The following is a 27,511-nucleotide window of genomic DNA, read 5'->3' as shown; positions in this document are numbered from 1 at the left end:
AGCCATACATGGACAAACACAACAACAAGAAGAAAGAAAACTGAAGAGTAATGAAGAAAGCACAAGTAACGCCAACTAGGGTGAAGAAATAATCAAAAGCTTCACGTTCCGGCCCTCAACACTGAAGCCTTGTTCAGATAGCAAACGCGTTTCGCACAATGAAATGCGACCCTTCTGATAATTTTTTCTCCTGCGCCGTCATCACTTCATTTTCGTTTTTCAAGATTCTTCGCGACTAGACGACATTTGCTCAGATTCTCGATTTCAACATGGCACAATAGTTTACATATTTAAAGCATAAATCCAACAACAGATTCGCCATCCTAGCGTGAAATTAATTACAGCAGGCTTGAGAGCGCATTCCTTTGAATATTGTGTTGTATTTTTCATGGAGGCAGGTATACCTGATTTTAATTCCTCGCAATCCTCGCTACATATGGCTGTGAGCAAGCAATCGTCGTAAAAGAAGGTGGGTTAACATTATTGTAGTAATGGAGCCACGCGGGTGAACTGGTGCCGCAAGTGTAAGGACTGAACGCAGGGTTACCCAATATATAAATAAGAACGTCACTACTGTCGGATAGCTGGGGATGGGAGGTTGAGGACAGCTCTCACTTTTGTAACGATAGCAGCGCTATCAAAAGAAACGCAGGAAAGAATTTTCGACTGCTTTAATAGCGCGTATCACTGTAATGTTGAAAAAGTAACATACAGGCGAGCGTATTAAGGCATTAGCATTCCTAGGGTACTTGACGCAGTTTCCCGGAGGCTATCTATGTTTCTATGTATCTAACCGTTTTTTAAGCTGATAAGAGCAGAGTTTTTTATTTATGCTAGTTACAAATACATCAAAAATATGTTACAAAACCAAGGAAAAAACGGATAAAAGGTGTATAATCTAAAAACGCAAACAAATGACTAAAAAAACTAGTTAGTGGTGTTGGTGATAAAAGGCTAAAACTGTATAGGTGTAAAATACATGGCAAAACGCTTCTCTAAAACATAAAAGATCATTAAGACGTGCCTACATGGGCTTTAAAAATCTTCGTAGAGGCGCTAATCGTGTCGCTGATGCACAGGCGTTTTAGTGTGCGTAGGTATTGCCTACTGCACAGCCTGCGCATCACACGATCATTCCCCTGATCCCAGGTGCCAAGGCAGCCGACGACCACCGCGTCCACCGTCACGCGCTGGAACCGCCGGAGGAGATGACGCTGTACAGGGGCGTACTTCTCCTCCTTAGCCTTCCGGGCGTCCTCGAACGCCTGCAGCCTGTTCTCGAAAGGGCAGCAGACGTCCAGGATCAGTGCCTCCTCTCCACGGGCCAGTACCAGGTCGGGCTTGAGTGATGTAGTGCCCACGACCTGGTTCTCTGCTATGACAGTAAACCTCCCCAAGGCAGCCTTTTTTATTCTGGCGACGATGGTGTTGTGACGCTCCGTCATGGCCCGACTCTGCCGCATGCAGTGGCAGAGTACATGCGGCAGTGTCTCCTCCCCGTACCCGCAGCGCCTGCATCTTTTGTCGGCTGCGGGTGCCCAGAGTCTTGTGGCATTGAGGGGGAGGAGATTCAGTCGGGCTCGATGCACGAAGCGCCAGTCGATGAAGCGGGTGTAGCGGCCGGACCTCATGAAGTGTGAATTTGCCGGGTCGGCCGCCACACACACCATCGCCTTGCCTTGGTTTGGCTTGTCATGCAGAGCTCTGTCCCTTTCGGTGGAGAGAAGCGCCCGGATGGTCTTGATCAGCTTGTGGCGGTTCCTTGCTGACACGGAGGCCTCTCCGCAGTTGATGCGGGCCCCATGCTCCAAGAGCTCCCAGGCGATGGAGAGGCGACGGGAGGCTTTCCGGGCCTCCGTCCACACAGACTGTACCTGTGTGGACGTTTGTCGGAAGTCGCCCTCCGTCTCGCCTGAGAGGTAGGCCTCCATGTCCTCGGTGTTCGCGGGTCGTCTCAGCCGCCTTGACACGACGCCCTCTAGCTCCCCTGCCGCACGCTCCCGGACCTCCACGTCGGTCGACGTCAGGAGTTTGAAGGCTCCATCCACCCGGCAGATGTCGCTGAGCTCCGCCGCAAGTGGGATCCCTGCACTGCCAGCCTGAGAGCTTCCGTACAAGTATTCATTGGAAGCTCTGGCTGGCACGTACAGGGTCTTCTTGATGAGCGGGCGGAGCTCCTCGTCGAGGCGTTGCCACTCTCCTTTGCTGGCAAGGCCCACCCGCATGGCAAAGTTCAAGGCCGGATACAAAAAGGTTTTGATTGCATCCAGCCTTTGCCATGGGGCGAGCATGGAGGAGAGCAGCTTTCTGCCCAGGTGGATGGCCTCGTCGACCGTCGTCTCGTCCGGTAGCACCCTGAACCCCACTGGACGGCCCAGGAACTTGTGCCCCTCGAAGTCGCCAAGCGCCGGAATCGGGTCGCCACCCACGGTGAAAGAGGTGGGACGTGTACCCACGGGGTGGCGACCAGACAGGTGTAGAGACCGGCACTTGGCGGCGTTCAGTCGCAGCCCAAGCCGGGCCGACAGGGCTGTCACACGGTCTAAGCGGCTCTGCAGGGTGGTGGGATCCGCGGCCAGCAGCGTCAGATCATCGGCGTAGGCAAGGATGTTGTGCTGCCTATCGCCTCCCTGTACTGCACGGATGACCGGGTCCACCACCAGGTTGAAAAGCAGGCCGCTCAGAGGACAGCCCTGTCTCAGCCCAGCTCCGATGGCGATTGGCTCCGTAATGCCAGCTGCTGCCACGACGCAGGTGGTGTTGGCGCGGTAGAGGTCCTCTACGATGGTAGCGAAGGCCTCCCCCGCGCCGGCGCCGCGGACAGCGTCGACGAGGGCCTGATGGGCGACCGAGCCGAAGGCGTTGGCAAAATCGAGGAACCCCACGCACAGCTCCCCACCTCCTGTCCTGGCATCGTCTAGGCGTCCCTGTAGCACGAAGTTGTGTTCAAACACCCCATCGTGCGGCAGGAAGCCCTTCTGACACCTGGACAGTACCGCATGGTCGCCCAACCACCTCTGCAGCAGGGTGGTGAGACACCCGGCATACAGTTTGGCGATCGTGCGACCAAGGGCAATGGGTCGCCAGTTTGTGGGGTCCTCGCGGTCGCCCTTCTTGTGGATCAGGATTGTCCTCGTCGACTTCCAGCTCAGGGGCGTGCGGCGGTATTGGAGGCATACGTTGTATACCGCCGCCAGGAACCTTCCCTCAGGGTCCACCTGCCTCCAGTGGTGGTACGTGAGGCGGTCCTCCCCTGGAGCTGTACTCTCGCATTTACGGAGCTTGGCTGCGACTTCTTCCGGTGAAAAGGGGCACAAGTCCAGTTCTTCGGTGGCCGGAAGCCTTGACCGCAGGATGCTGGTATCCACGGTTGTTGGTGACCAGAGGTTCGAGTAGTGGTCTTGCAGTGCATGGGGGTCGATCGGACAGAGCTGCGACGGGCCTTCAGTGATAAGCCGCACTGCCCGGCGCCGGTTCCTTCTGTACAGTGTTTGGATCTGCTGGGGGTTGTCGGGGTTCACCTCGCGCCTCCGTGATTGGCGCGAGTCCCCGACTGGCAGCCGCAGGTGTTTTGTTGCGGCTGCAATGGCACGGTCGAGGATGTTTTCAAACCGTGCCCACTCCCCAGCAGACTCAGGCAACCGGCTCAATGCCCGCAGCTCTGCCGTTTCGTCCGCTAAGGTCCATGCACTGCCCTCTGGCCGTGTGGTACCAGCATGTTCGTCCTGGGTCCCGAAGTCCTGGGTGCTTCCGTCATGGTCCTGCACCTCTGCCCTGCCTGGGGAGAGCTCCTGCATGGCCGCCGGCTCGTGAGCCTCGGAGGCTGGTGCTCCCGGGCTGCCTCGGTTGGACAGCAGCGATGGTGTTGGAGAAGGAGTGGCCGAGGTCGCGGCCCGCCCTGATTGTGTTGGCGTCCGCTGCGAGGGTACCTCGGCCATCTCGCCATCGCTGCTTTGTCCAGGTGTTCCCGGAGGCGCCACGGGAGACGGCTCCTGGTCGGCGGCCCGCTCGATGGCCACTGCTGGAGTTTCGGGAGGGTCCTCAGCGGGACCCTCGGTGCTGTCCTGCTCTGTTGGGGGGGTGCTGTCGTCGTCCTGCTCCGACGCACCAGAGGCAGCACCCGCGGCGAGATCACGCCTGGCTGCTAGTGCCGCCTCCCTCCTGTGCCACTGTTCATGGTTGCTCAAGCCCCTCCTTGTGGGGAAGGACATTGAGCAACTGCCACATTGATGTGGCAGGGCAACAGGGGGGGCGGTCGAGTTGGTTGCAGCCAGGCAGGCGTGGGAGGCTGGTCTTTGCCCCAGTGTCTCGCCGCAGATGCTGCACACGTTGACGGTGCGCCGGATTCTGGTACTGTGCTCGATCTCGAGGTGCCGCTGGAGGGACTGCCGCCGCGCCGTCCACTTGGCCGCGGCGTAAGCGGCTCGGCAGCCCTCCTCGCAGCATCGGACCGTGTGGGGCACGGGGAAGAACACCGTGAGGGTGCCATCCTCACGGGTCGGCTGGCGTTCCTGCCCAGGGGTGTTGGGGTCGCCATCGTCCTCGCTGTTGTCATGGGCCCTGCGGCCGTGGCCCCCAGGATCCATCGGATGGGCTTACCCTCCGGACCCGGCGGCTCTCCTTAGAGGAGGCCAGGTCCGGAGGCTAGGGGGCCACCAGGAGAGGCAGCGAAAGGGCCAGGCCCATGACAGACGATGGCGAGGGCAGGGGCCAGCCGGTCGTGCCCCAGCACAGCACCAGTCGAGGCAGCAGGACCAACAGGCACCCCGCAGGCAGGCAGCACCGGATTCCAAGCAGTGGTCAGGCCGAGCAGGGCAGGAGTCTCCGGGAGGCAGCAGGCAGCGCCAGGCAGTGGCAGGACCAGGAAGCGGGCCGGTGTGGGTCGTCCAGGGGCCACCAGGTAGCAGCACGTGGTCTGTCCTGGAGGCAGTGCAGCAGGGAGCCGAGGGCCTAGAAAGAGAGGGCTGGGATAGGGGAAAGACACTGCTATAACCGGGCAGGTAACCGGGCGCCTCTACGAAGATAAGTGTAGTGAAGGCCGGGCAAGCCAGCTGCATGCACTACACTTTGATCTTAGCCAAAAGGCCGAGAAGCGTTTCTATGTATCTAACCGTTTTTTAAGCTGATAAGAACAGAGTTTTTTATTTATGCTAGTTACAAATACATCAAAAATATGTTACAAAACCAAGGAAAAAACGGATAAAAGGTGTATAATCTAAAAACGCAAACAAATGACTAAAAAAACTAGTTAGTGGTGTTAGTGATAAAAGGCTAAAACTGTATAGGTGTAAAATACATGGCAAAACGCTTCTCTAAAACATAAAAGATCATTAAGACGTGCCTACATGGGCTTTAAAAATCTTCGTAGAGGCGCTAATCGTGTCGCTGATGCACAGGCGTTTTAGTGTGCGTAGGTATTGCCTACTGCACAGCCTGCGCATCACACGATCATTCCCCTGATCCCAGGTGCCAAGGCAGCCGACGACCACCGCGTCCACCGTCACGCGCTGGAACCGCCGGAGGAGATGACGCTGTACAGGGGCGTACTTCTCCTCCTTAGCCTTCCGGGCGTCCTGGAACGCCTGCAGCCTGTTCTCGAAAGGGCAGCAGACGTCCAGGATCAGTGCCTCCTCTCCACGGGCCAGTACCAGGTCGGGCTTGAGTGATGTAGTGCCCACGACCTGGTTCTCTGCTATGACAGTAAACCTCCCCAAGGCAGCCTTTTTTATTCTGGCGACGATGGTGTTGTGACGCTCCGTCATGGCCCGACTCTGCCGCATGCAGTGGCAGAGTACATGCGGCAGTGTCTCCTCCCCGTACCCGCAGCGCCTGCATCTTTTGTCGGCTGCGGGTGCCCAGAGTCTTGTGGCATTGAGGGGAAGGAGATTCAGTCGGGCTCGATGCACGAAGCGCCAGTCGATGAAGCGGGTGTAGCGGCCGGACCTCATGAAGTGTGAATTTGCCGGGTCGGCCGCCACACACACCATCGCCTTGCCTTGGTTTGGCTTGTCATGCAGAGCTCTGTCCCTTTCGGTGGAGAGAAGCGCCCGGATGGTCTTGATCAGCTTGTGGCGGTTCCTTGCTGACACGGAGGCCTCTCCGCAGTTGATGCGGGCCCCATGCTCCAAGAGCTCCCAGGCGATGGAGAGGCGACGGGAGGCTTTCCGGGCCTCCGTCCACACAGACTGTACCTGTGTGGACGTTTGTCGGAAGTCGCCCTCCGTCTCGCCTGAGAGGTAGGCCTCCATGTCCTCGGTGTTCGCGGGTCGTCTCAGCCGCCTTGACACGACGCCCTCTAGCTCCCCTGCCGCACGCTCCCGGACCTCCACGTCGGTCGACGTCAGGAGTTTGAAGGCTCCATCCACCCGGCAGATGTCGCTGAGCTCCGCCGCAAGTGGGATCCCTGCACTGCCAGCCTGAGAGCTTCCGTACAAGTATTCATTGGAAGCTCTGGCTGGCACGTACAGGGTCTTCTTGATGAGCGGGCGGAGCTCCTCGTCGAGGCGTTGCCACTCTCCTTTGCTGGCAAGGCCCACCCGCATGGCAAAGTTCAAGGCCGGATACAAAAAGGTTTTGATTGCATCCAGCCTTTGCCATGGGGCGAGCATGGAGGAGAGCAGCTTTCTGCCCAGGTGGATGGCCTCGTCGACCGTCGTCTCGTCCGGTAGCACCCTGAACCCCACTGGACGGCCCAGGAACTTGTGCCCCTCGAAGTCGCCAAGCGCCGGAATCGGGTCGCCACCCACGGTGAAGGAGGTGGGCCGTGTACCCACGGGGTGGCGACCAGACAGGTGTAGAGACCGGCACTTGGCGGCGTTCAGTCGCAGCCCAAGCCGGGCCGACAGGGCTGTCACACGGTCCAAGCGGCTCTGCAGGGTGGTGGGATCCGCGGCCAGCAGCGTCAGATCATCGGCGTAGGCAAGGATGTTGTGCTGCCTATCGCCTCCCTGTACTGCACGGATGACCGGGTCCACCACCAGGTTGAAAAGCAGGCCGCTCAGAGGACAGCCCTGTCTCAGCCCAGCTCCGATGGCGATTGGCTCCGTAATGCCAGCTGCTGCCACAACGCAGGTGGTGTTGGCGCGGTAGAGGTCCTCTACGATGGTAGCGAAGGCCTCCCCCGCGCCGGCGCCGCGGACAGCGTCGACGAGGGCCTGATGGGCGACCGAGCCGAAGGCGTTGGCAAAATCGAGGAACCCCACGCACAGCTCCCCACCTCCTGTCCTGGCATCGTCTAGGCGTCCCTGCAGCACGAAGTTGTGTTCAAACACCCCATCGTGCGGCAGGAAGCCCTTCTGACACCTGGACAGTACCGCATGGTCGCCCAACCACCTCTGCAGCCGGGTGGTGAGACACCCGGCATACAGTTTGGCGATCGTGCGACCAAGGGCAATGGGTCGCCAGTTTGTGGGGTCCTCGCGGTCGCCCTTCTTGTGGATCAGGATTGTCCTCGTCGACTTCCAGCTCAGGGGCGTGCGGCGGTATTGGAGGCATACGTTGTATACCGCCGCCAGGAACCTTCCCTCAGGGTCCACCTGCCTCCAGTGGTGGTACGTGAGGCGGTCCTCCCCTGGAGCTGTACTCTCGCATTTACGGAGCTTGGCTGCGACTGCTTCCGGTGAAAAGGGGCACAAGTCCAGTTCTTCGGTGGCCGGAAGCCTTGACCGCAGGATGCTGGTATCCACGGTTGTTGGTGACCAGAGGTTCGAGTAGTGGTCTTGCAGTGCATGGGGGTCGATCGGACAGAGCTGCGACGGGCCTTCAGTGATAAGCCGCACTGCCCGGCGCCGGTTCCTTCTGTACAGTGTTTGGATCTGCTGGGGGTTGTCGGGGTTCACCTCGCGCCTCCGTGATTGGCGCGAGTCCCCGACTGGCAGCCGCAGGTGTTTTGTTGCGGCTGCAATGGCACGGTCGAGGATGTTTTCAAACCGTGCCCACTCCCCAGCAGACTCAGGCAACCGGCTCAATGCCCGCAGCTCTGCCGTTTCGTCCGCTAAGGTCCATGCACTGCCCTCTGGCCGTGTGGTACCAGCATGTTCGTCCTGGGTCCCGAAGTCCTGGGTGCTTCCGTCATGGTCCTGCACCTCTGCCCTGCCTGGGGAGAGCTCCTGCATGGCCGCCGGCTCGTGAGCCTCGGAGGCTGGTACTCCCGGGCTGCCTCGGTTGGACAGCAGCGATGGTGTTACTACACTTTGATCTTAGCCAAAAGGCCGAGAAGCGAGATGCCAGATTGATAGACTCTACCGGACGATGTTTGTGTGCTGTGCTATGTGCTCTCTCTCTCTCTCCCCCTTCCCCATCTTTCATCGCCCCCATCCCTCTCCCATGTGTAGGGTAGCAAGCCGGTTACGCTAAACTGGTTAACCTCCCTGCCTTTCCTTCTCTACTTTTTCCTTCCTTAACCGTTTTTTCGCCTGCCTGGTTCGCTGGGTGGTCCGTGGTCAAATGGGTAGCACATCGGGCTGCTGCTGATGATGTGCCAGTATATGTGTACCAGTAATCAAAGAACGCCTTTCAGGCTAACTTCGGTAACTAGATATGTGCCACAGGGAATGTGCCTTTCTACAATGCCGAAAAAGTCCTTTAAGTATTACCGATTTTGAGCGGAATCGAGCCTAGGTCAAAAAGGCCCCTCGACGACAGCAATCCGACGCACCACAAAAGCACCGGGCACGTACCGCTTTCTCAACGAACGACTTTCGGGACAACGCTTCAGCGAGCTGCGCCGTGAATGCACTGGGCATGTGACACTGCGGCAAGCGAGGGACCGATCCTCAGCGTTCGCAGGCGCCGACACGCCACGCTTCTCGTCTCGAAAGCTACGCGCGCTTTCTCGGCAGTGACACTGGATGACGTAACGTCTCGAGAAAGAAGGGCGAGAGAGGAGCCCAGTTCACGCAAGACTCGTTTTTCAGCGTTCGCATGCATTTTAGAGGCCCCGCGCAGGTTTCGCCGCGGCACCGCTAGATGGCACCAAGTCTTCTTACCGAAACGTGAAAGAAGAATCTCGCTTCAGTACACGCCTCGTACATAACCCGTTTCGATGGTGGCGATACGTCGCGCCGCTATACTGATTAAATGCTAAATGCATTAACGTCGACAGTCACCGTGACGGGGGTTCCGCCGAATTTTCTGTTTAGGGTCGGAACTACTTAAAGTGGCAATTTTAGCATTGGTGAGGTAAGTGAGAATATGCAGATCCCACGCACTGTGCAAATCGATGTAAGGGAAATTTTCTGCCCTGGTTGCTTTGACTGACGATAATTAGCGGTGTTATTGACGGCGAATCTTTAATTTCTTCAACGTTCAGTCTAACACGAGAGTGGTGAGTTGATGTTAAACTTTAGCTTGCGTGCCACTGCTGTTTGTCTGTGCAGTACACAGAACACAAAGGGAGACGTGTTTGCTTGATGCGTTCTTGTGTGCGGTAATTCATAACCTCTGAGAGGGTTAAACATAGTGATTGGCTGGCATGGCACATCGCATTGTGGAAGAAGCATTAAACGTGAATTGGATTATGGGGTTGTACGGGCCAACACCAGATTCGTATTATAAGGCACGCCGTAGTTGGGGACTCCAGATTGATTTTGACACCGTGATGTTCTTTAACGTGCCCCAAAATCGAAGTGCACGGGTGTTTTCTATTTCGCCCCCGTCGAAATGCGGCTGCTGCGGTTGGGATCAAATCCACGGCCTCTAGCAATGCCATAGCCGCAAAGCTACCGCGGCGGGCACAGAAGCGTTGATTTCACTGTCGACCGCTTCCATAGTGTCGCATGGACCCTGCGGTGCGCGTTAATTTGCCTTTAATTGTCCTGCGTAATTTGTCCGCTTGACATATTTGCATGGTCTTTTTTTGACATTGACATTGAGGAGGACGACGACGGAGGGTCTTTTGATGCAGCGCTGTTCTTTCTAGCTCCGGTTTATTTCTGTGAAAACCTAAGGTCATCCGCTGGTCCTTGCTCCTTGCTCGGTCGGAATGGAAGTGGACAACCCCGCACGTCTGTCGGCGACGGCGGCGTCAGCGGCGGCCGCCTTCAGGAAGCGGATCGGTCAGCAAAGCGACACCGACAGCGAGGACACCCATGTCTACTCTCCCCGCAGTGAGGACACTTCCGATGACGACTTCCAGCTTGTGCAGAGCCGCAGAGCGAAGAGAAGGAACACCAGGACGTCCTCATCGTCAAGCACGCTACAGTGAGACAGACGCAGAGGCCGGACGCCAATACCATCATATTTGTGCCCCTGCTTCCCAACGTCAACATGAAGCTACTTAACAGGCAATCTGTGTCGATGTCACTGGAAGCCCTGGTGCCAAATGAAATATCGGACATTCGAGTGAACACCCGAAAAAATCTTCTGGCGGTTGGTGTCCAGCATGCGGCTGCTTTGACCACTCTACGCAGCGTAACGGACCTCGATGGCATTCAGGTGCGCTCTTACATCCCTCTGGGATCTGACGTAGTCACCGGCGTTATCTACGACGTAGACGTCACCATCCTTAATAACGACTTGCCGATTCTTATCAAGCCAGCCAATGATGAGTCATCGTTGATGTTAAGCGGCTAGGCAGTTCACGCTGCGTGAAAATAGCATTTAAGGGTAAATATATACCCTCGCATGTTAAGGTGGGACACTTCAGACATGCAGTGTGGCCTTTCATTGCGAAACCTCTTCAGTGCCGCAAATGCATGAAACTGGGACACGTGAGCAGCGTCTGCGAAAATCAGGCAGCATGCCCCCGCTGCGGAGAGCCCCACGCTGCAGATAAATGTGGCGCGACTGTAGTGAAGTGTTCAAACTGCGGAGGATCACATGAAGCTTCATCGAAGAAATGCCCACATATTAAGAAGGAAATGGCTATCTTGAAAGAGATGGCGAGAGATCATTCATCTCATCGCGAAGCCGCCGAAAAAATCAGGAAGCGACGTTCACGTCGCCGGCGCTCCTCAAGGAAGGCTCCTCAAGGAAGGCGCATGTCACGCATGACGCCTAGGCCAGACAATGTGGAAAGGACCGTGAAGAGCAAGTCCACTGAGAAGACCACATCTGCCGAATCTTGGCCGGCTCTACCGAAACGACAACATTCACCAACAGAATCACAGCAAACTGTCGCTGGACAACCCCCGACGTCTACTGTCGGCGATTTGTGCGACCAAGACAGGCAGGTGACTGATAGGCTGCAATCGCTAATTAATACAATGCACATTATACTGAACAAGCTGCAAACACCAGCAGCTCGAAGCGCTGCTAGCAGTGCTTGCTAGCATCGTTGTGCATGCCGGTGCTTGCTAGCGTCGTTTAAGCATCATGGCTCGACCAATAGTCCCCTTCCGCACTGAACTTAAAAGTGCGTCGATCTTTCAATGGAATGCCAGGGGTCTAAGGACCGGTATATCAGACTTTCGCCAATTAATTTTCACAAATCGCTTCCCCATACTGGTCATTTGCGAACCAAATACATCAACCCCACTCAGACTGTCCGGTTATGAATCTTTCGTCTCGTCCACATGTGCTGCGAGCACGAAAGTGATCATCTACATCCGCACGGGCTTAACATATGTCGCTAACGCTATACAGCCTCATGACGACTACCAGTATGTCTGCCTAAATGTCCAAAAGAAGAATCTGTCATTTACACTAATTGGAGCCTACATATCCCCCGCGGGTCACTTTGACGGCGAACGACTTAAGAAAATATTACTAATGAACAATGGCCCCTGGGTTATCACAGGTGACTTCAACGCGCATCACCAGCTATGGGGAAGCACTAAAATTGACTCCAAAGGCAGGAGCCTTGCCTCCTTTGCTGCCGACCATGATTTGTGCTGCGTGAATGACGGCAGCCCTACATTTCTGCGAGGCACGACCTACAGTAGCTGCTTGGACCTAACTTTGGTGTCACGGCGCTTTGCCTCAGTGTCCAGTGGTTTACAGCCAAGAAACATATGGAAGCGACCATATTCCAACAAACATAAAGATTAGAGGAGTTGAGCAACGCTCCTCTACTGTCTTGCGTGCAGTTGATTGGTCAAAATTTAAGAAGGATATGGATGACCCATGTCGGGAAGGCCTCTCACATAATATCGAAGAAGCAATCGCAGAGGCATTGAAAACATCCATCTGCTCGCTTACGAGGTCAAGAAGGCGAACAGACTTGGACATGGAACTGGAGAGGCTGCGTGCGGCACGCCGACAGGCGGAGAGGAGGTATCGGCGCTCGAAGTCCGTCTTGGATCTGAGGGCTTCACGACACATACAAAAGAAAGTCCAGCGTCGCATGGATAAATTGGAAGATAAGCGATGGAAAACGTTCTGACAGTCGCTTGATCCCCGAAGATCGCTCTCGCACATATGGAGAACGGTTAGGGGTCTTCGCTCATCTCCGCATCAAAGGAAGCCCTTCGCTGCTCTGGCCCTCTACCAACTCCGCTCGGAACTTCAAGTGGCTGAAGAGTTCTGTGCACGGGTTGCTGGGTCCGTGGCCATCATTACTGACGCAGCATTGAATGACATCCCCGAGGCACGTGTACCACAAATGAACGTGCTATTTTCACTCGAAGAGCTCGATGCTGCGTTGGCGACCTGCAGGCGTTCTCGTCCCCAGGACCTGATGGCATCACGTATGCTGCCCTGTGCCACCTTGGACATGATGCACGTGATGAGCTGCTCAACTACTACAATGAGTCTTGGCAGAACGGCGCCGTTGCTAAACAATGGAAATCGAGCCGCTTGATCCCCATTCTGATACCTGGAAAGTCTCCGCTTGAGATCTCATCATATCGTCCGATTGCGCTTTCGAGCTGCATCGGCAAAGTGATGGAAAGAATGATTCTTCCTCGATTGGAATGGTACCTAGAACGATTCAACATCTATCCGGACGCCAGGACAGGCTTTCGTCGAGGTCGCACGTCCATCGACAACGTCATTGACATCGTAATATGGGTCCAAAATAAAAAAAAGCCTCAAGCGCATATCTGCGGCACTTTTTCTGGATATAAAAGGAGCATACGACAACGTCACCCACGAGGCCATACTAAACTCACTTGAGGCTGTTGGAGTTGGTGGCCGGATATATAAATGGATTCGGGACTATTTGACTGAGAGGCGTTTTTTCTTACAGACCTAAGACGGCCCAACTTCAGACCATTACATCTGCCGTGGTGTGCCGCAGGGTGGAGTGTTGAGCCCTATTTTGTTCAACCTGGTCCTGGTAGGACTAGCAGATTACCTACCGCAGACAGTAGATGTGTCAATATACGCCGACGACATTTGCATCTGGGCCTCTGTGGTGACTCACCCTCAGCTAAGAGCCAGGCTTCAGCGGGCGGCAACCATGACGGCTACTTATCTCCGAGAACAAGGTCTCAGTGTGTCTACTGAAAAGTGCGCATTACTTGGTTTTACGCGGAAACAAATGTCATCGTATCCTGTTACCATGAATGGCCAAGCTGTATTCTATGTTAAGACGCATCGCATTCTGGGCGTCATCATTGACCGCAACCTCTCATGGAGCCCTCTGAGCGTCTGTCTGAAAAAGAAGCTAGTCGCCGTTGCTCAGGTCTTCAAATTTCTATGCGGGAAAAACTGGGGTACACCAGTCCATTCTATGTTGCAGCTGTACAGGGTTTTGTTTCTCGGACTACTACGTTACAGCCTTCCAGTGTTGTCCAATGCATGCAAGACGAACTTTCGCGCCTTGGAGAGCATACAAGGTCAAGCCCTACGCACGTGTTTAGGGCTGCCTCGGTGCACCTCAACAGCAGCAACAATCGCCATCGCAGGAGACTATACAATCCAGACACATGTAGCTGTCGACTCTCTCAGAGCGCACATTCGCCATCTGTCAAGGATCCCCGACCATCATTTGGCCTCCCTAACAGCCGACAGACCTCAAGCGACCTTTTCATGAGTGATTAGCGCTTATCAAGAGTACACACCGGCATCTTTTACGCCGGCAGCGAAGCCTTCCTCTCCCCTGTGGTGCCTGCGACAGCCTCAAGTGAATTTTGATATTCCTGGAATTACAAAAATGTCCAATCATCCATCGCCGGCTCTGAAGCAACTTACCCTCCTATTACTGCACCAGACGTATCATGACCGCATACATATATATACCGATGGTTCGACCTCACCTACCAGCTCAACTGCCGCATTCGTCGTCCCAGCCAAGAGCGTTATAGTTAAATTCAAATTGTCGCACACGACTACATCTACATCGGCAGAACTTGCAGCTCTCCATGCCGCTATGATGTACATCACCGAAGAGCCAACAGAGAAATGGGTCGTATTTTATGACTGTAAGGCAGCCCTTCACAGCATCAAGTCCGCATTACGTCACAGAACTTACGAGCAAATGACATCTAACATCAGGGAACTACACCACCATGCTCTGGAAAGAGGACATCACATTATATTTCAGTGGATTCCTGCTCACTGTGGCATCGTCGCAACAACCTAGCTGACAAGGCTGCCCGGTGTGCCCACGAAGATACCAAGACGCGTCCAACACCTTTGGCGAGGTCGGACGCTGCCAGAGTCCCAAGATCTCTGGATTTCAAGTGGCTTCAATTGCAGATCACGTAAACTGGACCTCATGCTACGGCTGCAACTGCCATCTAGCCTTTCCCGCGGCGAAGCAACCTTGTTGTGTCGCTTGTGGCTGGGAGTGGCGTTCACGAACACATACTCCTACCGTATGGGAATGGCCGAGAGCCCGATATGCGACTCCTGTGGGTGCGAGGAGACCATCGAGCACCTATTGTGTACCTGCCCTCGCTACGATGTCCAACGCCTCTCTCTGCGGGCAACTTTACGCAGACTGGACTCGAGACCGTTCACCGAGTCAAAGATACTCGGACCGTGGCCACACCCGTCACTGGCTCGAAAAGCGATTCGTGCACTAGTGCGGTACTTGAAGTGCACGGGCTTAACAGACCGTTTATAGTGTCCTTGTGTATGGTGTCCCTCCCACACGTACTCAGTGCTTACTCTCTCCCTTTCTTCCTCTTTCTTTTCCCCCACCCCCAGTGTAGGGTAGCAAACCGGATGCTGTTCTGGTTGACCTCCCTGCCTTTCCTACCCTTGTTTTCTCTCTCTCTATCTTTATTTTTCAGTAATATCAGGGAGGTACTGTACCGCTATAGTTCTATAGAGATTTATACAGTATCAGTGGCACCCACAATGATAATGGAAGACAGAGTAGTCTACAGGAATTCGACATCCCACAGGAAACGCCGGAAGAAGTAAAGAAAGCCTTGGGAGCTATGCAAAGGGGGAAGGCAGCTGGGGAGGATCAGGTAACAGCAGATTTGTTGAAGGATGGTGGGCAGATTGTTCTAGAGAAACTGGCTACCCTGTATACGCAATGCCTCATGACTTCGAGCGTACCGGAATCTTGGAAAAACGCTAACATAATCCTAATCCATAAGAAAGGGGACTCCAAAGACTTGAAAAATTATAGACCGATCAGCTTACTGTCCGTTGCCTACAAAGTATTTACTAAGGTAATTTCAAATAGAATCAGGAACACCTTAGACTGCAGTCAACCAAAGGACCAGGCAGGATTCCGTAAAGGCTACTCAACAATAGACCATATTCACACTATCAATCAGGTGATAGAGAAATGTGCGGAATATAACCAACCTTTATATATAGCTTTCATTGATTACGAGAAAGCGTTTGATTCAGTCGAAACCTCAGCAGTCATGGAGGCATTGCGAAATCAGGGTGTAGACGAGCCGTATGTAAAAATACTGAAAGATATCTATAGCGGCTCCACAGCCACCGTAGTCCTTAATAAAGAAAGCAACAAAATCCCAATAAAGAAAGGCGTCAGGCAGGGAGATACGATCTCTCCAATGCTATTCACAGCGTGTTTACAGGAGGTGTTCAGAGACCTGGATTGGGGGAATTGGGGATAAGAGTTAATGGAGAATACCTTAGTAACTTGCGATTCGCTGATGATATTACCTTGCTTAGTAACTCAGGGGACCAACTGCAATGCATGCTCACTGACCTGGAGAGGCAAAGCCAAAGGGTGGGTCTAAAAGTTAATCTGCAGAAAACTAAAGTAATGTTTAACAGTCTCGGAAGAGAACAGCAGTTTACGGTAGGTAGTGAGGCACTGGAAGTGGTGAGGGAATACATCTACTTAGGACAGGTTTTGACTGCGGATACGGATCATGAGACTGAAATAATCAGAAGAATAAGAATTGGCTGGGGTGCCTTTGGCAGGCATTCTCAGATCATGCACAGCATGTTGCCATTATCGCTGAAGAGAAAAGTTTATAACAGCTGTGTCTTATCAGTACTCACGTACGGGACAGAAACCTGGAGGCTTACGAAAATGGTTCTACTTAAATTGAGGACGACGCAACGAGCTATGGAAATAAGAATGATAGGTGTAACGCTAAGGGCTAAGAAAAGAGCAGATTGGGTGAGGGAACAAGCGCGAGTTGATGATATCTTAGTTGAAATCAAGAAAAAGAAATGGGCATGGACAGGACACGTAATGAGGAGGGAAGATAACCGATGGTCATTAAGAGTTACAGAATGGATTCCAAGGAAAGGGAAGCGTAGAAGAGGGCGGCAGAAAGTTCGGTGGGCGGATGAGATTAAGAAGTTTGCAGGGACAACATGGCCACAATTAGTACATGACCGGGGTAGTTGGAGAAGTATGGGAGAGGCCTTTGCCCTGCAGTGGGCGTAACCAAGCTGATGATGATGATGATGACTGTACCGCACTTTGAACTTAAGCTTATCCAGTTTCCCCTCAAGCGCTGTCGTATAGTAGCAGGGTTTCCTTGCCTTCCCGTCACCTCCCCCTCTCTCTGCATGGGAGCTGCCTCTTCTCCTCCCTCCTCTCTACAGTTCTACCTGCGTCCCCTGCGGACTCGCCCGTTAGTAGAAATGGCAGCACTGCAGTTTCTGCAATGTTTTTGAGGGGGTCACTGATAATTACAGCCGTTCAGAGTCTAAAGTGTCGACGCCCAGGGCGCTCCAGAGGGCATCGCGCACATTGGACGCGGTTGAGTACAAACAAGTTTCTCGCGTAGGCTTTCCTTTGTGACTCATTCCTGTCATGTATACGCACGCTCTTAACCACCCCCCGAGGCGACGCAGTGTGCTAGATAGCAGCAGACACAGTAGCAGCAGCAGCAGCAGCGGCGGCAGTGGGGAAGTCGAAGAGGCAATGAAAGCTTCGCTTTAAAACTACTTCTTCAGATAGTCTAATGTTGGGTTAGTTTAAGCTAATATGCACCCATGTTTCAATGGAACGTGCTTAGTTAAATGCACACCAAGGTTGCCTTAAGTTGTGCCGGCTAGCAAGGGGGGATGGTTAATGAAATAAGACAAGCGATACGTCGTGCAGAGTTTCCAACTACAATACTTGGTGTTATTTTCCATGGCGAAGATGCGTTCAATTACACAGAGACATAAAAAAAGAGAAATAAAAGACTAGGAACAACTAGGTAAGAAGTGGGACATTACTAATGTTTCAGCAGTGGGACCGCCTCTTGGGTAATAAGGCACGAAAATGAATCTCGCAGCCCACACAGCTTGCCTCATTCACTTTTATAAATAACACAAATGAATATCACCAAACCGGAGTCCATCTAGTAGGCTGTGTTCTTAGAAAAAAATTTATCCTCAGATACACAGCGGAAGTTCTCATTGAGCCGATTCTATATATGGACCCGATGAAATCATAGCTTTCGTGCCTTTATGGGTGCATAAAACACTACTTCTTAGTACTAAACAGCAGGTGTTTAATTATCACACTTTGCATGTGGTCGCCAAGCTAAGCACAATCAAGTACCGTATTGGGCCGAACTGCAAATAAAAAAAGTTACAGAGACGTTTCACTTTGTGAACGCGGGTGACGCGCAAGGGAATGCGTGCTGTAGCGCACGCGACGCTATCGGCCCTCGGTGTGCCTGCACTGTCCGCATCGCATTCAACACAGGGCTCGCGCGGCCTCGCCATACGCAGCAGGCGCCGGAGTAGAACGCCCGCTTGTAAACATTCGCTAATTAACTAAATTAAGAAGCTAAGTGTGAGTGCGCTCATGCAAGCATGAACGCAAAACATGAGTGTCCGCGGTCTCGCTCGGTGACCCCGGACTCGTCAAAACGCTGGCGTGAAAAATAGCGGTAGCAGCAGCGAGCGCACGGGCCTTCGTGCATCTCTCGCTTTAACGCAAACTGTGCGGCGAGAACAGAGCTAATACAAAGCTACGAGCGATTGGCCAACCTAGAGGTCCATGCCTCCAAAGCAAATCGCTTTCACGATCAAGCCCGCGCCACGGCGCGCGGCTGAAGTACAACGCCCCCTCGCCCCTACTCACCCCTGGCGGCATGCGTGCGCGACGGAAGACGGCGCGCTTGCTCCCCTGCGCACGCGAAGTTGTCCTGCCATCGTGCGCTCTGCATCGCACGCCTTCATTCCCACACATAGCGTACGGCGCGCGAGGGCGATGTTATCACGAGACGAACCCGGTGCGTGCGCATCGCAAACAAAACCTGTAGCAACTAGTAGCAACCGCCTGAGGAGGTCAACCCAGCGCGTGTCCACCTATTTTCCCCCTTAGCGACGCTTCGATTCTTCTTCCCTCCTCCACCACTTCGTTCAAGGTGACTTAATGGGACTGACAACCAATTTTTATGGCGCCCATTTTTTCTTTAGTACAATGGAAAGCTTACCGGTCAGAGTGCCTAATTATGAAGTGCTAACGCTGAAAACGCCGTGTTACATTTTTTTTATCAGAACGTTTCCATCTGCAGTGAGGATATAGTCATTCACTGGAGGCATGCTGAAAACGGTGATAGGTGAGCGCGATAGCGATTATACGCAGGCATTAGTGCGATGCGGTCGACAAGTGTGGCCGTGCTGTAACAAAGCATGATTTCGTTTATCAAGTCGATGTTCCTGCGATTTATGTTTGCCGAATTCCTAAATTACTCCTGCGATAATAGCTACGTGTTTTCGTGGTTTCCTGTCCCACTGCTCTGGTATTTAACAAGTCAAAACGAAACCAATGGTATAGAAAACGAAACGATCCCTTTACACATGATATCGATTTCAGCGTGTTGCCGTACCAACGCTTGTGTTTTTGATTTCCGAATCACATAATAATGCGTGAGTATGTAATAATATACCGACTGCAATTTTAAGCAATAATTATGATTTACGTAATAACAGTGGACTTACGCACAGTAATCTCATAGAATACATCCTAAGTACCAAGATTTCACCGCCAGGTCTCGCCGCTTACTGGTTTTTGAGACTTTCTTTGCCAATTTAAAATTTTAATTCCTTTTATATCGCGAACAGCGTGCTGTATTTTATCACTATAAATCATGATCTTTTCATTTCCATCAACGTCTCACAACACATTCTGGCCAGTTGTCTGTCCCTTTAAGGCCAACCTCAAGGAACCGAGAAACCGACCATGGAGATCGCAGAGGCTCAATAAATATCGCAAATAGCGAGATTATCTACAACCAGCACGAGGAAATCAATCCTAGACAAGATCTTGATGAACCACATTACGGATCCAGAGCAGTACACTAATGTTCATCAAGAATTCGCAGACAACATAATTGTCGCACCGCTACCCAGGAATATGCACCCAAGACATAACATCATCAGGAGGATTGCACGAGCTGGAGTGTTAATCAAGAAAATGGTTAAAGGGGGCAGAGGAACCTCCTTTACTGATTCGGCTGCCTGCAAGGATTGAACAAAGTTTGTGGTGCATCACCAGGGCGAGTGCCCCAACTGCGCCGCAGTTTACAAACCTGAAGTCGCTGAACAAGTTGCCATTGCATTGGCACTAGCAGATACTCAGAAATATATAGTGACTCGAAAATGGCTATTGCAGCTTTCAAGAGGGGCAAGATTGTCCCACAGGATGCGAGGATAATTAAGACAAACAAGTTTTACACATTACATTTATTCGTTCCCGGCGCACCTTGGTTCACATGGTGGCATTCCCGTCGATCCAAATGAATCGGCCAACAGCGTCGCCCGCGAACTTACAGACCGGCATACTTATAGGGCTTTCATTCTGCTCGATTGGAGAACCTATAGGGAAATACGCTTATGACATACAATAAAATTGCAAAGCAATACTAAGAGAACGAGGGAGTTTCCACCCCCTCACTATAGATTAAACAGAGCACGAGCAGTTACACTTAGGCAATTGCAAGCAAAGTCCCATTATTCACCTCCTCCAATAAAGGAATGCATGGCATAACACTCAACACAAGAATATTACATGCAGAGCATGCAAAAAGGACATATGCACGCTTGACCATATGTTCTGGGTGTGTGGGTCACTCGGCCCTGGCATTTCACGGAATCGGTTTTCAGGAATGACTAAATCTCACCATCATATCCCTCAAGTCCTGGCTGTCTACCACGTCCGTAATAGGGCTAGGAGGCTTTACCTCCCGGTCTAACATGGGACTAGCCAGGCAGGTGGCAACACCTTGTACAGGACCTGAATAAAGTTTTGTTTCCTCCTGGTCCGACGAACTTTCGGCGGCCGCCGCTCGGCGATGGCGTCCAAGAATTGGCTGCTCGCCGCCGATTCCCTCGACCCAGACATTCGTCACCCAGCAAACCGCCGCCACCGGAAGTCGTAGCGCGTGGCGGAGAGCGTGGACCAATCGGACCTGAGCTCAGAGCTTGGCGTCTGCCGGAGGGAGTTTTGTTTGTTGACGCTTGGCTACGATTGCACGTCCATCGTAACATAAATAGCTTTCCGTGTTTCCTCTATTGCAGGGAAGGCTCGAAGGCGGACGCTGACGGGATAAAAAGTCAGCTGTGCGAACGGAGCCAGCCGTAAACAAACACAGGCTCACAGACGAGAGATAGTGTCGGTTAAATACCGACGTGTCGAGTATATAAAAAGCAGGCACCTAAATAGCTTCCGTCTAAAAGCCAACACTTACATACGCATTCTTTTCAAGCCAGTTGCCTTATTGTGCAAGCGTGCAAAACGCATTGGTTTATGTTTACCTTCTACTTTCATTCGCCGACGTCGCTTTCGTAGTTTAGTTCGTCTGGCCACAATGACTCCTCGGGGGCTGCGTTCACCATAGAGTGCTACAATAGATCGTACGAAACTCTACGGCGTGGACTGCATGGTCGACGGCGGCGTTCGCCCGCTCTCGGTTCCGTGGCGTGCGACTACGCGGCCGCGCATAGCGCTGGATTTTTCGTCGCGTGAAATTCGTCGCGAAAGTTTGCTCCATGGAGGTTGACTTTCCTCTAGGTGGCGTTGCTTTACCGTGCGCTCAACAATACATCCTACACGATGATGGAAAGAAACTGAAAAATAACAGCCGACTCATTCCAAGGCAATGACGAGGTTGTATTCGAACAAAAAAAGAGCATGAAAGAGACCCAGGTGGAAAACGAGCTGGTGCTGACAAATTTCAACTAGAAAAAAGCGGAAGAGAAAATTCCTAAACGCACAGACACTGGGCCAGATGAGGTTCCCGTTAGGCTGATTAATGAACTAGGTCCAAAAAGTAAGGAAGCTCTGGTGAAAGCAGTGGAAAAAACTTTAAAAGATAGACGAATACCAGGCAGTTGGTGACAAGTTAGAATGAATTTAATGTATAAAGCTAAGGCCGAGAAAGATGAATTTCCCTCGTATAGACCGTTGACCATCGGTAACATACAGGTTAGCAATAAACGCAACCAAATTCAAGCTGCAAACATGGGCAGAGAATAATAGCATTTTGGGAGAACTTCACAATGGCTTCAGAACAGGTGGGCGTTCGGATGATAGCTTATTTGTTCTTACTCAGTGTATTTAAATATCATAAGAAGAAAGCAGACCGTTATATCTGGCCTCTTTAGACATTACAGGAGCCTATGACAACGTATACCGCAGCATTTTGTGGGATATTCTGCAAAGCGAAGGCTTAGGCGACGATTGTCCGCAGCTTTTGAAAGAGCGTTACCTAGAAAATACCGTTTGCGTTGTATGGGAAGGGACGAGGAGTGAGAATAAAGTTGATATCAACAAGGGACTGAGGCAGGGGTGCCCTTTATCCCCACTGCTGTTTATGATGTACATGATGAGGGTGGAGAGAGCGGTAGAAGGAAGAAGTATCGAGTTTAATCTCTCATACAAGCAGGCGGGTGCAGCAGCTTCCAGGTTCATTTTATGCGGACGACATTGTTTTGCTAGCTTACAAGCAAAGTGATTTGAAACGTCTGGCTAATTTGTGGACACAGCAAGGCAAGAATTTAGGTATGAAATTTAGTGCTGGGAAATCAGGTGTTATGGTATTCAATGAAAACAGTGAACAGACCGTGCCGATACAGGGCCAGGAAATACCTCTGGTAAGAGAATATGAATACCTTGGTATACGGATAAACGAAGGCAATAGATGTTGGAAACACAGGAAAAAACAATAACAGTGAACGGGAAGAGAAATGCAGCCATTATGAAGCACAGAGCGCTATGGGGATACATAGGTACGAGGTGCTCCGAGGTATGGGGAAAGGTGTAATGGTTCCAGGACTTACTTTTGGAAATGCGGTTGTTTGCTTTCAATCAGGGGTATAATCAGGACTAGATAGGAACGAAAGGTCAGTGGGACGCTTCGCATTAGACGCTCACGGGAAGACTGCAAATGATGCTGTGCAGGTTGATATGGGATGGACTAGTTTTGAAGTGAGGGAAGCTAGCAGTAAAATTGAGTATGAAGAACGACTGAGAAATATGAAAGAAAGTAAATGGGCTGAAAGAGTGTTGGGGTATCTGTACAGGAAAAACATTGATTCACAGTGGAGGAAAAGAACTAGGAAGCTTACCAGCAAATATGCGGCCTGTAGGGTGGTCAACACAGCAACAAAGAACGTCAAGCGGAAAGAAACAATCTCATCTCAACAAATAATCTCATAAACAAAGAAATAATCTCATGGGCGGCGTCAATGGAAAAGAAACCTGCCACGAGTAACTACTTAAGAGGAAAAAGCGAAATCAGGAAAGAAACAATTTATGATAACTCAAAGGGACGCTCATTACTTTTCGAAGCGAGATCGGGATGCCTTAGAACACGCACCTATAAAGCGAGATATAAGAAGGAAGAAGAAGCATGTGCTTGCTGCGGTAAAGCTAGGGAGACTATGGAGCATGTTTTATTAGAATGTGAAGACATCTGCCCAGCGGTCGATTTAGGCAACACTGGCCTCCTTGAAGCGCTTGGGTTCAGCGAAAGCAGGGGGAAAGTAAACATATCCGCAGTAGAGATATTTAAGTGGCGATTGGAAGATTGGTGGAAGAAAAGTAGGGAAACGACAAAAAACGGAGAGGTACAAAAACAATGTTCAGAATAGAGGTCAGAAAATTTGGTTATGGGAATTCATAGTGTATTTTTTTTTTTCTTTTCCAGCCTAGGCAGGACATTAGGCAATACAATAGAAAGGAAAGAAAAAGAGGAAAGAAAAACAGGCGAAGACGGTAAAGATTCGGTGGTGGGATAAGATTAGAAAATTGGCACGAGTAGGATGGAGTTGACGGACGTAAGGCAGGCTTTCGGCCTACAGTGACAATTTATTTATTTATTTATTTATTTATTTATTTATTTATTTATTATACCTCGAAGGCCCCAGAGATTACAGGAGGGATTTAACAGAACCGTGATTGGAGCGCAAGCTTGAAGTGCGTCGGAGTGGCGCGTGACGTCGGCAGACAGGCCGTTCCAGTCTCTGACGGTTTTCACCAAAAATGATCGTAGATGCGAGGTCGTCTGCGCCGGAGATTTTCTGTGGTTAATGTGGCTGGGCTTACGATGAATTGGTAATGCAGATGAAATCTGGGGTGGTGAATGAAAGAATTTGTGAAAAAGACACAGTCTAGAAATATGCCGTCGTGATTCTTGATTAGTAAGACCGGCACGGGTTTTTAGTTCAGACACGCTTGCATGATAATATTCCGAGTAAGTAAACCGGGCTGCACGGTTTTGAACTGATTCAAGTGTATTAGATAGGTAATGTTGATGAGAATCTCAGACAGAGCATGCATATTCACACTTAGGGCGGACATATGTAACATAAGCTAATAATTTTACTGATGGGGGAGCGAGTCTTAGGTTCCGGCGGAGAAAACCGAGAGTTCGATTCGCGGCATTGGCTAAGTTAATGACATGATGTGACCAAGTTAGGGTAGTTTATTTATTTATTTATTTATTTATTTATTTATTTATTTATTTATTTGGTACATACTGCTAGCCTTAACGAAGGCTTTGGCAGGAAAGGGTACATTCATAAGGGTACAAGAGGCCTTGGTTTTGGTTTAAAAACAAGCTTATACATACTCACGTACAGCGATATAGACAATGCACATTCATGGGGACAATAGAACATAATGTAAAAACCACATTTCATCATGTAGCAACAAAGATATGGTTAGACAGCTTAGACAAAAAAGAATCGAGGGTTGTACAATCGACAACTTCCTGTGGTAACATATTCCATTCTCTGATAGCTTGCGGGAAGTATGAATATCTGAAGGTGTGAAACCTATACTCAGATAATTGTTTATTGTGAGAATTGTTTAAGGTTATGCTGAGGTATTCATACGAGTCAACGGATGAGATTTCAGAACCGTATATGGTGTATTTCCCTGATTGACGATGCTGTCTGCGATGGAAACAAACAAGTGAGGTTTTTTTAGTATTCAAGGACATCATCCATTCGTTACACCATAATTCAATGCGTTTCAGGTCATTTTGAAGAAAAACTTTGTCTGAAATGTTAGTTATGCGTCGATATCCACTATCCTAAACATGATTTACCACTATCCTAAACATGATTTACGCCGCATTTCTTCTTTTTTATGGAAAGTGTTTTTATTTTTATTGAAATCATATGTAGAATACTAGCAAGATAGGCGACTTTACGACCGTATCTAGTTTTGGGGCACAGCGTTCAGAGTATTGAAAAACGAGCTCTTTAAAGTAATCAGTTTTTGTATGCGACTCGGGCACTACAATTTTGAAGATAATTAATCGAAGCTGTGGCAATGCTTCGTATTTATTTTCGGCACAGCAGCCTGTTAGTGGTTACAAGCGACTTTCCTGAAGAGGAAGCTTCAGCCTAGGAGCTGCTAAGTACTTGATAATGGAGAAATCGCTCTTATAGGTGACCACTGCACCACTTTTAATAAGGTTTATTGCATTCAAATATAATGCAAAATCTAGTATACAATCGAATTTTCAAGGTATGTCATCAACGTTTGTTTTAAAGCTTTCAGAAATCTCAGAATCTAAAAAAATTTTTACTTTCCAACTGTGGAGCTTTGCATTAAAAAACTGCATCGCCATTCTGCTAACTGAACCTAATAACCACATTTAAAGCGGTCAAAATTGACCTGCTAGGCAGCGCTCTAAAATATATATTTAATGTTTCAGTGGGATGTTTTCAAAATCCTCGTAAGCATTGCAACAATTTCATGGAGGCTCTGATAAAGTTTGTCCGCTTCAGAAGTTCTAACAGATGCAGTATACGGAAGTGCGATATCTCTTTTTTTTTTTTTTTTGTGAAGAGATTCAAGTCTGACAATTTCGTGATTCCAAATCTTTGAAAGTTAATTACATCCGGAAATGTTGCAAAACCTTCCTGCTCTTAAATCAAAATTTTCGTTTCTAAATTTTCAGGGACTTCGCTTTCTCTCACAAATCTGACAAGTTTAATAGAAATTGGTGCAGTGATTGTCTAGTGAAGGCATTGCTGCGTTTTAAGCGTGCTTTTATATTAAGTCGAGCTAGATCGACAAAATATTCATCTACAAGGGTTTCTTCGCTCTCCGGGCGCCATTATATGAATTTGTTGCGTGGAAAATTGCCACCAGATTTCAATGCTCCTCCTTAATTACAATAGCGGCGCAATAACGGACGACTTCAAATTATTAGCATGTCGCCCGTCTCCATTTACTGCCCTCTGTTAATCAGGTAGTGCAGACGTAGCATAAGAGGCACGATGGTCGAAATAGCTGGTGCGAATCCTCGATTTCATTCCCATCATTTACTTAGAAAAGCTCTATTTTCGCTGCGAATAACTAATACGTTATTACAGAGACCTAATCTTCGAATCCAGCTGGACTTATCATTTTCTTCAGTGTCTTTTTACAGGCGAGGTGCCGCGTGTATCTATAGAAGTATTTACGTTTGTTAAAAATGTTTTTCTCAGTGGTTCTCTCATTGGTTTTCACAGCGGTTTCTAAAGTTCTACTCTGAGCAACCAGCAAACATTAAGATTTTCAAGTGAGCTTTGGAATCTAACCGCTGTGTTAGTGAAAAGAACACAAACAGCAGCGCTTCAATTAAGAACATATTAGATCTTGTCAGAACAGGGCTGATATTATCTGCTATTGTCTCTTTAGCTGTTATTGTATGTTTACACTATTTTCCCTTATAAGGGATTGTAATCCTTAATTGAATGAGCAATTTTATTTATCGGCAATAATAGTTATACTTCTTCCCCAAGTTGAGACGCAACCAAGGGCGGAAAAATGCTTGAGCACAGGAAAGTGTTTTTTTGTTTGCCCTTTGTTGCGTCTTAACTTCGGGGAATAAGATGAACCGACTAGCCCAGTGAAATTTTTCCAGCCCAGCTGTATGTCTCTAGCGTCCAAGGAAATTTTTCGGTCGTTGTAGGCAAATAACTCCCCATACGTGGGCCGACCCTGAAGGTAGTGTGATGCCGGGCCCACCAGCGCGGAGGTGAAGCAAGCGTTAAGCACTCCCCATACGTGGGCTCATGCCGAAGATCGCGCCATGCCGGGCCGACCCGCAGCAGGGGTGAAGCAAGCGTTAAGTACTCCCTGTACATGGGCCGATACCGAAGTGGTGCAATGCCGGGTCGACCCATGGCGGAGGTGAGCCAGGCGTTAAGCCCTTCCCATACGTGGGCCGAACCCGAAGATAATGCAATGCCTGGCCGACCCGCGGCCGAGGTGAAGCAGGCGTTAAGCACTCCGCATACGTGGGCCCATCCCCAAGTTTGTGCCATGCCGGGCCGACCCGCGGCAGAGGTGAAGCAGCCGTTAAGCACTCTCCATACGTGGGTCGATCTCGAAGTTGTGCAATGCCAGGCCGACACGTGGGGGAGGTGAAGCAGGCATTAAGCACTCCCCGTACGTGGGCCGATCCCGAAGATTGTGCAATGGGTTGCCTACCTGCGGCGGAGGTGGAGTTCGCCATTAAGGGCCCCCATACACAGCTTCGCTGGTCATCCTCCTTCACAGAGTGGAAGGGCGCTTATATTTTTGTGAATTTGTCGTGTTTGTCATGTTCGCATGAGACACACAGACGACATTACTATTTTTTGTTTTATTTAGAAAGAATAACTGCTTGGTAATCGATGCTAGAAGCCGGTTATCATTAACCACACTTTATTAACATTTCTACCGTTGGAGGAGAAAAGGCAAAAATACCACTATGAACTTTACAAAACGCTATCGCCACTTGACCCCTGTTTG

The 27,511-nt window shown here is 50.6% G+C and overlaps 1 protein-coding gene across 3 annotated transcripts in view; it reads left to right on the top strand.

The window, feature by feature from the left end:
• LOC126519732 (CD180 antigen-like) overlaps positions 1-27,511 on the top strand; it is a 331,658-nt gene that overhangs the window by 79,992 nt on the left and 224,155 nt on the right. The window lies entirely within an intron of this gene.

This window comes from Dermacentor andersoni, chromosome 10 (genome assembly GCF_023375885.2).
Source record: "Dermacentor andersoni chromosome 10, qqDerAnde1_hic_scaffold, whole genome shotgun sequence".
NCBI lineage: Eukaryota > Metazoa > Arthropoda > Arachnida > Ixodida > Ixodidae > Dermacentor > Dermacentor andersoni.
This window is presented reverse-complemented; position numbering and strand designations above follow the sequence as displayed.